Raw genomic sequence first — 11,529 nt, 5'->3', positions numbered from 1 at the left:
TTGCAATACTTATCATAATTATCATGCTCCCACTAACATGATGATTATTAGCATAACACTTATGCTCCCACTAGCTTTGACATGTACTCAGAAATCAGCTGGACAGTCTGAAATTTAGATTCATACACCCTTTCCATAGATAGCTCACCTGTGTGTCTAAGCAATTTCAAGAACCATGAAAAGGGATACCGTAATCATGGTCTCAATTGCTTAGGCATTTGCCATTTCTCACAAGTCCATGTTAGTGTGCCGGTTAACCACACGCGCTCCACTAACGACTTTTGAAAATGCAAATAACACAATTGATATCTTCGTAAAATCTACTTAGTGAAAGCGTTTCCTCACCATCATTTTCATGAATCGGAGAGAAACCTTATGACACTTAGATTTATATGGTGTATGAGTTCCTACCCATATGAATTTGTCAAACCATAATCACAAGACAAAGATAATGACAAATCCAAAACCATATGGATTGAACTCAATCTTAACTTCTTGCCACCTGGCAGCTCAAGGGCCTGCCATTGCTTCCAAGTTGTTATGCAACAAACTGAGAACTCTAAGAACTCATATGCAAAGCCAACTTTAACTGGAATGGGCATAGATATGTCAACACGATAGGTTATAAACCTCAAGTCGTGTGCTAGTGAAGAACTTCAGGTTTTATTCTTGATTATTTCTTGAGACTTTCAAGACCTTTAAGACTCCCACTGTCCTCTTGACATATAAGACTCCCTTGTCAAACATCCAAGAGATAGTGCGGATTCTAATCAAGAAAAACACTTTACCCAATTGGCCTAAGTTGGTCTTTGTTTTATCCAAAACATCACAACTTACCAATTTCAAATGTACAAGAGTAGAAAACTTTTACTCTTACATTTGACAAGTGTTTTAAACCTTCTTTAAGACATGTCACTCAAATGACAATCTTGGAGTATGACTCTAAGACTTGTATTGGAACGAAGTATGACTCATCTTCTTGATTTAACCATTTCAACAATTCAAGTTCCTCTTCTTAGTCATAAGAATGCACTAAGATTTCCTTAGAGAACTAATTTTGATATGGTTTCTTAATCATTAAGATGATCACAAAACTGATACTAAAGTACTCTCCCATCTTTTCAGATATGAGAAACTTTTATCCTTCTGCCTAATTTGATTCTTCTTATTCGCCCTGCCATACATTGGAACCTTTTCCAATGTCTCAGAGTTACACTTAAGCTTGTAAGTATAATCATATTTACTGAGCTTTAGTAAACTATGACGAATAGTCTTATCAATCTTTTGTGGTGGACTTAATCAGTGCACAAGAATGTGTACTCGATCCCTTAGTCCTTTACTTGACTCACACATCCATGTGGCCGAGTAATTAGTCTTAATTTTCCAAAACTTGAAAGTTCTCATTCATCATGCTATACAACTTGCATGATTCCAAGTTCCGGTCCAATTGAAACTTGGGTGATGAGAATCTTTCCTTATTTGGTAAATTTAGACATTACCACAAATGAAAGAATCAATTTCATATTTCCACTCTTGCTCTTAATGGAATCATATAAGCAACAATTTTCCTCAAATGCCATTGTAAGGATATTTTAAAATAAATAAAATCAAAAATTTTCTATTATTTTAAAACTTTGCGGAAAAACTATCCTTACAATCCATATGAAAACTTGTTGTTATCTATTCCTAAGCAATATCTCATAACTCCTAAGAAGTAGCTCAAGAATCCGATTTTTCAAACTATGCGATAGAAATCCATCTACGCGATCAGATTCAGCATATTCTTTCTTTAAGTTTCTTCACTTTTTTTTTTCCTTTGATTCTTAAAACATCGCCATGTGACCCAGTCACATCATGTATCAAGAATCTCAGAATAGAAACTTAACAGAGTTAGATAGTGGATTTTACCTGAAGTAGAGTCAAACTTATTGACTTTAACATCCTTAGGTAAATTTGGCAGCTTCGCAACCAATGCCCTTTCTTTGGCAATACAAACATATGGACCCTTTGATAATGGTACACAGGACTATCACAGACTTAGCTTTTCTCATTACCATTTGGTCAACCGAGTTGACTATAGCCGATCCCTTTCCATTGGGAAGAGAATGCTTTACTGGATATCCAATGTCATCATTGTCAATGTCCATAAAGTTTTAGGGAAGTTGATCTTAACAAATAGATAAGATCATTAAGGATCTTGTCATAGTCTGTTTCATAGGTGTCCCAAAGGAACTCACTATGTGACTCAGAAAGTGATTGAACCACCAACTTTCTCAAGACTTTGACACCCAACTCTCCCGGCTTGTCAATATGTGACTACATCTCCAAGATGTGTTCACACCTAGACCTTCCCTTGCCAATAGGGCCTGAGTGACCTTAAACTTTTCAAGAGCTTGTGGGTTAGGGAGAATAATTTGAAGAGGTGAAGAAGTATGATATCCATGGGACATCATCTTCATTAGGAAACCTTGTTTCAAGAGATTTGGGAAGATCATAGGTGTCTAAACCAGACATCTTTTGGGAGATATTCAAGATAGTTGATTTAAAGTCCTTAATATGACACCCAATATGAAATATTAAGGCTAGGACCCAACAAACTATTTTATAACTTAGAAGAGGTATGCCGTAATCCAAGCTATAAAATATTTGAAGGTAGGTGAATGACGATTCACCAATTTCCACCAAGATAAACGAAATGTATTATTAGGTTTTAATTGGTTTTGAAACTCCTAGATCTTTGAGATTCATTGAACTTTTCAAAGGCATGTTTCAATCTCGAGTGTGCCCTTCAGGTTTTGTGACTGGGATGCCGAGGATCACAAAACAAGGTGTGAAGTAACCATGCAAATCACTTGGTACCCTTAATAAATTACCCCTCAATCGATGTGTCGGTTAACCACACACGCTCCATCGATACTATGATAAATATTAAGTCACCCTTTACCTACCTTGTTAAGTCCAAGTTAGTGTGCCGGTTAACCACACACGCTCCACTAACGACTTAGACAAAGTGTAAAGTGTAATTTCATGGATTAGCACCTTATTCACATTTTTCCTAAGTAACTAAGATTGGGTATTATTAAGAGTTTAGTTACTTAGTATTATCATTAATACTTTTAATGAAGGGAGAATTCTAGTCCTGTCAAACCCGTTCGGCTAACGACCCTCCACCAGTCAAGCAAGCGGTGGGTGAGAGTGGACACCCATTAAGTTGCCATTTTATAGGCAACAACCTTATACCCACCTTATAGACCGGCTTCGTGAATGAGGCGTACTAGCGGTAAGACTGACTTTACTCTTATACATATATATATTATTAACTTATAATATTATAAAGTATAAGGGTTGAATTTTAACTTTTAAAATTCTAAGGGCTAACTTGGAATTAAAGTATTCATAAGTGAAAACTTTACAAATTCCAAAACTTGAGGGCAAGTTTTGAAACTATTCAAAACTAATTAATTCCATAACTTATGTGTTTAAAGTAGTTTTAATCCAAAAACTCTTCAAGTTCCATAACTTGAGAACAAGTTATGGAAGACTTTAAACTAATAAAAGAATTAACTTTTCTTTATTTTATAACTTATGGAATTAATTAAGGTTACACTTTTTTTATTTTATTTTATTTTATTAAATGAAGAGACTCTTGGTCCTCCATAACTTGAGGACAAGTTATGGAGTCATAAAACCATTTAATTAGAACTAGACTCTTCATTTTTGTAACCTTTGCCAATTTTTATGAGTTTTATGATTCTTAAATGTGACTTTTCATATAACTTGAGGACAAGTTACAAAAACACATTTTAGAATCAATTCTTAGATTAATTTGGATTAAAACCAACTATCACATAATTTTATGTAATCCTTTAAAACATTAACACCAAATTTTGTAACTCCAAAAAAACTTTGAATCAATTTTTTTTTTTTTAAAACCTTTTCAAATCCATAACTTATGGAGGTTTCAAAAAAAAATAAAACTTTTTAGATCAAACTTTTAAAACTAATAAAATAATCATATTATTTTATCTTTTATTAAATTTGACCTAATTCAACTCATAAAGCAAATTATTCAAATTTTACAAATAATTAGTTTTTCACAAGAACAAGTAATTATCTTAAAATTTGACAAACTTCATGATTTTTTTTTTCCAACTTTGAAAATAAAATATTTGCATCAATATAACAGAAAACAACCTGGCTCTGATACCACTGTTGGGTTTTGAGCATTCTAACACTTCCTAAGTGTACATGCAACCCTAAATACCTTGGATCTATGTTTTCTCTATTATACATGCAAATAAGAACATCCAAGGTATTATCCTAATCTAGCATACAAAAACTATGAATGTAACAAGATAGAATACATACCTTTTGATGTAGCTTGATGTCTTCAAGCTTTAAGAGCTTAGCCCCAATAGTGTGGAAGCCTCAAGTGGAATCACAAATCACCAAGACACCTTGGAATACTTTAGAGAATATGATTACTTGGTTCTCTCTAGTGAAATTGGCTAGCCCTTCTTTAGTGTATCCACACTAGTGCCAATTTCACCAACCAAAGACATCTTTATATAGTATGGAGGATTAGGGTTAAACCCTAATACCCATGACCTTTCATTTCCTAGGATCCATGGGTTAAACACTCCATGGACTATCCATGAAAGCTTAGCCCAACCTAAATGAACTTGGCCCATTCCATATATATAAGAGTCCATATTTAATTAGTTCCTTTTGATCACTTAATTAATTATGAATTAATTCTTGATCAATACTAATTAAATAATATGATTCCATATTAATATATTAGAACTTATAACATATTAATATTAATCATAAACATACTATTCTCAAAAGATTATCCATATAAATTGTGTCGGTGAAGTGCAACCCAAATGGACCATGCCGGGTCGGGTCAAGTACATACCAAATATAGTTATGGACTTAGACATTAATCCAACAGGGTTATCCTCACGAAGCCCCCTGGCCCTCCTCCCTATGTAAGCAGCTAAAGCCACTGGGAGGTTCAGGTGCCTCCCTGGAGTAACAAGAGTCCACAAGAAATACAAATATGTAGAAGGCACTCTCTCACTATTCTTATGATGTGTGAGAGATATAGAAATCAAACAATGCAATAATTTGTAAGTGGTAGACTGAATCATCTCCCCCCTAGCAGTAGATGGTATGTAAACTCCCCAAGTAATCTCAGTCCAAAAAGTATTTTCATTGTAGTCATTCGGTCGTGTTGTAACAAAATCAGCAAGGAATGTCGGGAAGTGGACACTCCTCGTCTCGTCTATAGTATAAATCCCAACTCTGGTAGCAAGCTCAATCGCGCTGCACTTCCGACTCACACCACCAAGTCGAAAGCAAAAGGTTGTCCTGTCATCGGGTGTCTTCCTAGGATCATAGGAAACCGTAGAATATAACTCCAGCAAAAATTCCCGATAAACAGGCTTCTAAATCTTGAACAATCGGTCCCAACCTCGACATACAAACAAAGGCACACCACTCGCGTCCAAGTGGGTGTATTGCAAAAAATTCCGGATTAGCTCATCAAGTCTAGTTTGGGATGCCAACACCCAGGTGAATGAAGGTGCAATGTCAATTTCTTTAGTGAGCAGCAAACTCAAATTGTTCAAATACTTACCACGAGTTTCATCATTCAAGGTTCGTGGGAATTGCAAGAAGCGGGGATCGTTTACGTCCTCGAGTGGGTTCATTCGTTGAGTTCTACGAGCCATAATCTTTGTCTTCATTTCTACAAGAAAAGAAGAAAATTTGAAGCCTTTGTGAAGAACACGGCCGTCACAGCGTAGGAGTGAAAGAAGTTGAAAGAGGGAAGAACAAAAAGTCAAAGGAATGGGGATATTACTTGACGCCGACTTACGATGGGCGTAATTAAGTTGTACGTGGGGCGTACCTGTTCTGTGCCATTACGCTAAGCATATTACACTCGTATGCTGGGCGTACTACGAATTCCAAGAAATACCCAGTCACGATCATCATTTGAGTACGCTTAGCGTAACTCCATATACGACGGGCGTAATTTTACTAGAATTTTTTTTCCTTTTTTTCCCGATTTTAAATTTCCTTTTTATTCCATCTAATCCAATTGGAGGCTCTTAATATTTAAAATTTTGCAACAGCCACAACTTTCAGACAAGTGACACGTTATAAAAATAAATGAAATATCATGATCACTCATCTTCGTCGAGATCAAACAACAAGTGTTGATCTATTTCCTTTATTTTCTCTGAACCATTAACTACAAGTAGAACAAGAGTTTACCCAACCAATCAAGAACAGCAAGAGCTCGGTCTTCCACTTACCCACCATGATACGCCTTGTTATACTATGCCTCATTGATTGAGTTGGACAAATCACCAAAGTAGTAGGCTAAGCAAGTCAAGAATTCCCTAATCGCTTGCAATCTCGAAACTCATGTAAAACGTAAAGACAATCAATGTGTATGATCCAAATTCCTGCAAATAACAACAACAACCTTCCCGACAAGTGAAATGATATCAACGAAAATAAAACTAAAAAAATAAAAACTAACTAAAAACAAATAACGAATAATCAAATAACTAAACTAATTGAAAGTCGTTCCCCGACAACGAGGCCAAAGAACTTGACATGAATATTTAATGCACTAGTTTTTTATTTATAATTCCTAATTTTTTGCATCTAAACTACACCTTACAGGCAGTGAATTAACCCGATCGAGTATAGTATAACTTTGATAAGCAAGGGTGTCGCACACAAGGTGAACGGTAGTGAATTAATTTAAAATTTTTGATTATAGGTTACAAAATACACAAAAGGAATAAAGAAATGTATTATTAAATCTAAAATGAATAACTAAATAGCAAAACTCGATAAACTGACAGGAAGACAAATCTCTTTAAGTACATTGGTTTAGACAAACTACACCTTAAAATCATAGATAATTGCACACACAATTTTATTTATTCATGTTCACCGATTTCTAAGATGATTAGGTTCATTTTCACTACTGCTAATCCTTTAGCAAACAAGTCAATTCAAACAGTGATCAATTGGTTAACCTAACATGCTTCCTAGTGTTCAGTTCGTATCAAGCAAGACTTGTAATAATAGTTAATCATATTACTAATTTAATTAACCTCTTGTTGATGGTACGTCACACAAGGCTCACACATTAACTTACTTATTTCCTAGTTAACCCTAGTGTCATGTTCGCTGTTCCTAGGCATATAAGCTTGATGGTCATCAAAATCATAAGAGGCAAGCAATCAAGCAGATGTTCATATAACTCAATATACTTAATAATTAATAGAAAATAATTGTCATTAACACATAAGGATCTTTTAACAAGCTTGACAAGATAAATTAAACATAAATAAACAATCAATATAACAATTAATCCAGAAATCAACGTTTTATCTAATCATCAACTCAAAGAAAATGGTTTTGACACCAAAATCAAAAAGTAAAACATAGTAGTATCACAGTGTAATGCTAAACACGGTCAGGATAACAAACCACGTGATTACCGACACGAATCCGCTCTCTAATCCTTCAGATCTTCGCTCCTATCAGCTTAACGGCCTTCCGGCCACCTTCTAGACCCTCAAAACGGCCAAATTTATGTTACTTGTCGACTAAGGATCGATGGTAGTCGGAATTTCCCTCTGGTTGGCCGATATTCTCTTTTTATAACCTTTAGAACCGACTTACGTACGCTGGGCATCAGTCGATGTACGGTGGGCATAGTGAGAAAACCATCCCGATCCATTCTTCAGAACCAAGCCCAGTACGTTGGGCGTACGTAAATCTATGTGGGGAGTGGTCCTTGTCTCATCAGTACGCTAAGCATAACTTATATTACGATGAGCGTAATGGCAGCCTTCAACAATCTTTCTTTCTTTTTTTCTTCTAAGCCCGAATTCCGCTCCAATCTTTTCTTTTCCGCTCTATCGACAACTAATAGGTATAAATTATAATTCAAAGCATTATAAGTACCTTTTAGTTCAAAATAAGAATAATAAATGCTAAAATATTAAGATATAATGTATAAAAATACACATATCAAGCATGATCACCAGTTTAAGTCTAACATAAGTACGTATCATGCTTACACTCAACAACCATATTAAACTCCATCTAAATGTATTGGACCACCCACTTGAGAAAGGGTGGTGGTGATTTGGATGAAATTAAGAGATGGAGGATAAGAGAGTGTAAAAAAAATCAACCTCCCACTAATTTAATCCCTAACCTTTATAATTTATAAAACCATGTCCTTATATATATATATATATATATATATATATATATATATACACACACACACACACACACACACTTTATTAATTTAACATAACTCTTTAAATTAAATAAATAAGTCATATACATATTAAATCCTTTAACCTTTACATAATTTAAGTAACATACTTATAACAATTAGTAAAATATAAATTATGTTGTTATTTTCTTATGAAATAATCAATACAAGAGTAATGATATTTTAACATGGATTAAGTTCTTGAAGATAAAATAATTAATTTAAGTTTCTACTTTTTATTGATGTGACCCTATATGATGATATGTTGTTGGAAATATCATTTGATGAACATTCTTAAGCATATTAAACCAAAACTTTCCCACTTACTTAAGATAGCATCATAGAATAATATAGACGGTAGTGAATATCTAGCAACATATCACTGCCCTTAACAACTCATGACGAAATGTTGTTTAACATTATTCAATTCCCAAAAGTTCATAGCTATAGTTGATATACATGGGTGATGTACTAGATATCCCTTTAATATAGACATCATGTTGAACAAGATACATGAACTACAATCATTGTCACTTAGTGTTAAAATGTTAGTTAGGGGACTTAGATGTCTTACTCAACATATAAGACGAACAAATCCAATCTTGACTACATACGTCTATTTTTTTTCAGATCCTATTATACATAATGATGGCCTTTAAAACTTCCTGGTTAAAAATCAACATTGAACCATATCAAAGCATAGCACTTCATACACCTAAGTCACTAATATGCATCTCATTTCTAAGGATTTAGAGATATTAACTTATTTGTAACATCTTGGTTTCTAGATGTTCATATTTTCGTATTTTAAGTAACTAGTTCTAGTATTTTATTTTAAGAATTAAAGGGATAATTAAATAACATAAATAAATGATTATAATTATAATAATTTAGTATTTGATGAACTTGTAATTATTTTCTAGATGAGTGGTTGAAATTGTCAATTTAGAAATCTTAGGATACAAAGAATAGTGTTTATGGGGTAAAAGTTGTCATTATAGAAAAGTTTAGGGTGCAAACTGAAATTTTGAATTGGAGCCCATTAGGGCCGAAAAGGATGTACATGACTTTTTGTTTCAACCTAAATTAACCCTTAGATGTGATGGGTTTTATATGTAATAATGCGGAAAAATATCTTAAAATATTAAGGGTATATGCAACCTAATTTGGATCTATGTCATAACTCTGTTGAAGCAACATGCGATTGAACAACAAAACTCTAATCCTATTTGAAATCAGAATTCACAAGGTTAATTGCATAGAACTGATTTGTTGTTGTAAACAAACCCTTTTGATCAATCCAATAGTCTCTTGAAAACCAACTTCAATTGAGTGCAAGCTTCTAACGGTTTAGACCAACAGTACAAGAACCCTAGACGATTTAGTAAAGAGGGGTGAGGTATGAAAATTTTGGATTTTCTCTATTGAAACACATGACCGAAAATTTCAATGTTAAAGGCTATATTTATAGCTGATAAGGAACACCTAGAAACCCTGATTTGAACATAAAATAATTTTATTTTAAATAAGTTAATTATATAGTTCCTTGATCTTCCACATCATGGCTTCTAGAAGACTCCAACTGGAGTCTCAAAATTCACCCATGCAAGAGGGTTCTAGAACCTGTCCTCTGCTCAACTTTTGAACAATTACAGCTATAGTCCTTCAACTTTTAATTAATTCTGATTAACCCACAATTAATTCCAAATTAACTATGATTAACTATAAATTAATTATAATTATTTCTAACTAATATATTAGTCATATAATATATTAATAAATTGTTTCTCTCTCTTTAAAATCAATCTAAACAATTTCTTGGTTATGAGGGCAACCTAAAAAGGACTTTACTCTTATTCATCAATATTATACCAATTTAGTTAGGACCTTAGACACATTAATCCAACATTCCACCTTTTGGATAAGTAGCTAACTGTAATTGCCCATACAACTCTGAGTAATCTGTAAATAGTGTTTTCAAGACCCTACAAGACTTTATTGGTCCTATGATAAGTGATCATTGTTGGATAAGGTGCCTAAGTCCATAACTATATTTGGTATCAACTTGACCTGACCCGACATGGTCCATTTGGGTTGCACTTCACCTAACAACTTGTATGGATATACTTTTGAGAATAAGATGTTTATGGTATGTTAATACATTATTAGTTATAATATATTAATATGATATCATAATTATTTAATTAGTATTGATAAAGAATTAATTTAGAATTAATTTAGTGATCAAAATGGAGCTAATTAAAGATGGACTCTTGTTTATATATATGGATTGGGCTCAGATTTATTTAGGATGGGCTAAAAGTATATGGAGTCCATGGATAGTCCATGGAGCTTTTAAACCATGGATCCTAGGTAAATGAAGAGTCATGAGTAGTAGGGTTTAACCCTAATCCTCCATACTATATAAAGGAGTCCTTGGTTCTAGAATTGGAACTAGTGTGTGTGAGCGTAAGGGTGGGCTGATTTCTATAATGTTCTTATTCTCTCAGGAGATTTCAACTTGTGTTGGTGATTTGTGACACCACTTGAGGCATCCGCACTATTGGTTCTAGGCTCATAAACTCCAAGCAATCAACCACAAAAGAAAGGTATGTTATTCTACTTAAAGTTTGTATTACAAGTACCCCATAACATGCTAGTTAGATTGTAAACCTTGGAAATCAAATTTGCATGTATTTTAGAGAAAACATAGATCCAAGGTTTCTAGGGTTGCATGTACACCATTGGAGTGTTAGTATGCTCAAAACCCATTAGTGGTATCTGAGTATAGGCTTTTTTTCTTGATACTTGATGCAAACTTGTTGAAAAAGCTCAAAAATCTGCTATCTGCTACATTAACTCATCGAGTCCATGTGATATTGCATCCTACTCGTCGAGTAGGTTCTTGCACTCGATGAGTAGGAGCCCCTGAATGCAGATTTTCGAGATTTGCTGCTGGAAATGGAATAGAAACATTACCCTAAACTGTTTTGGTGTTTTAAAACTTGTTATAGATGGTGTAATGGTTGTGCTAATCCATTTACAAAGGAAAATATCAAAATTCCATGTTTTATATGTGTAAATATGATTCTTGAAATTTTGATGTGAATGGTTATGTTCTTATAAGTTTTTAGAAGATTATAGGAATTATGTGTAATTTTCTTGTAGTATAATTCTTGATCGTAATGGCTAATGACGGAGTCCAT

This window comes from Lactuca sativa, chromosome 2 (genome assembly GCF_002870075.4).
Source record: "Lactuca sativa cultivar Salinas chromosome 2, Lsat_Salinas_v11, whole genome shotgun sequence".
Classification (NCBI taxonomy): domain Eukaryota; kingdom Viridiplantae; phylum Streptophyta; class Magnoliopsida; order Asterales; family Asteraceae; genus Lactuca; species Lactuca sativa.
The sequence above is the reverse complement of the archived record's forward strand: the minus strand, read 5'-3'. Positions refer to the sequence as shown.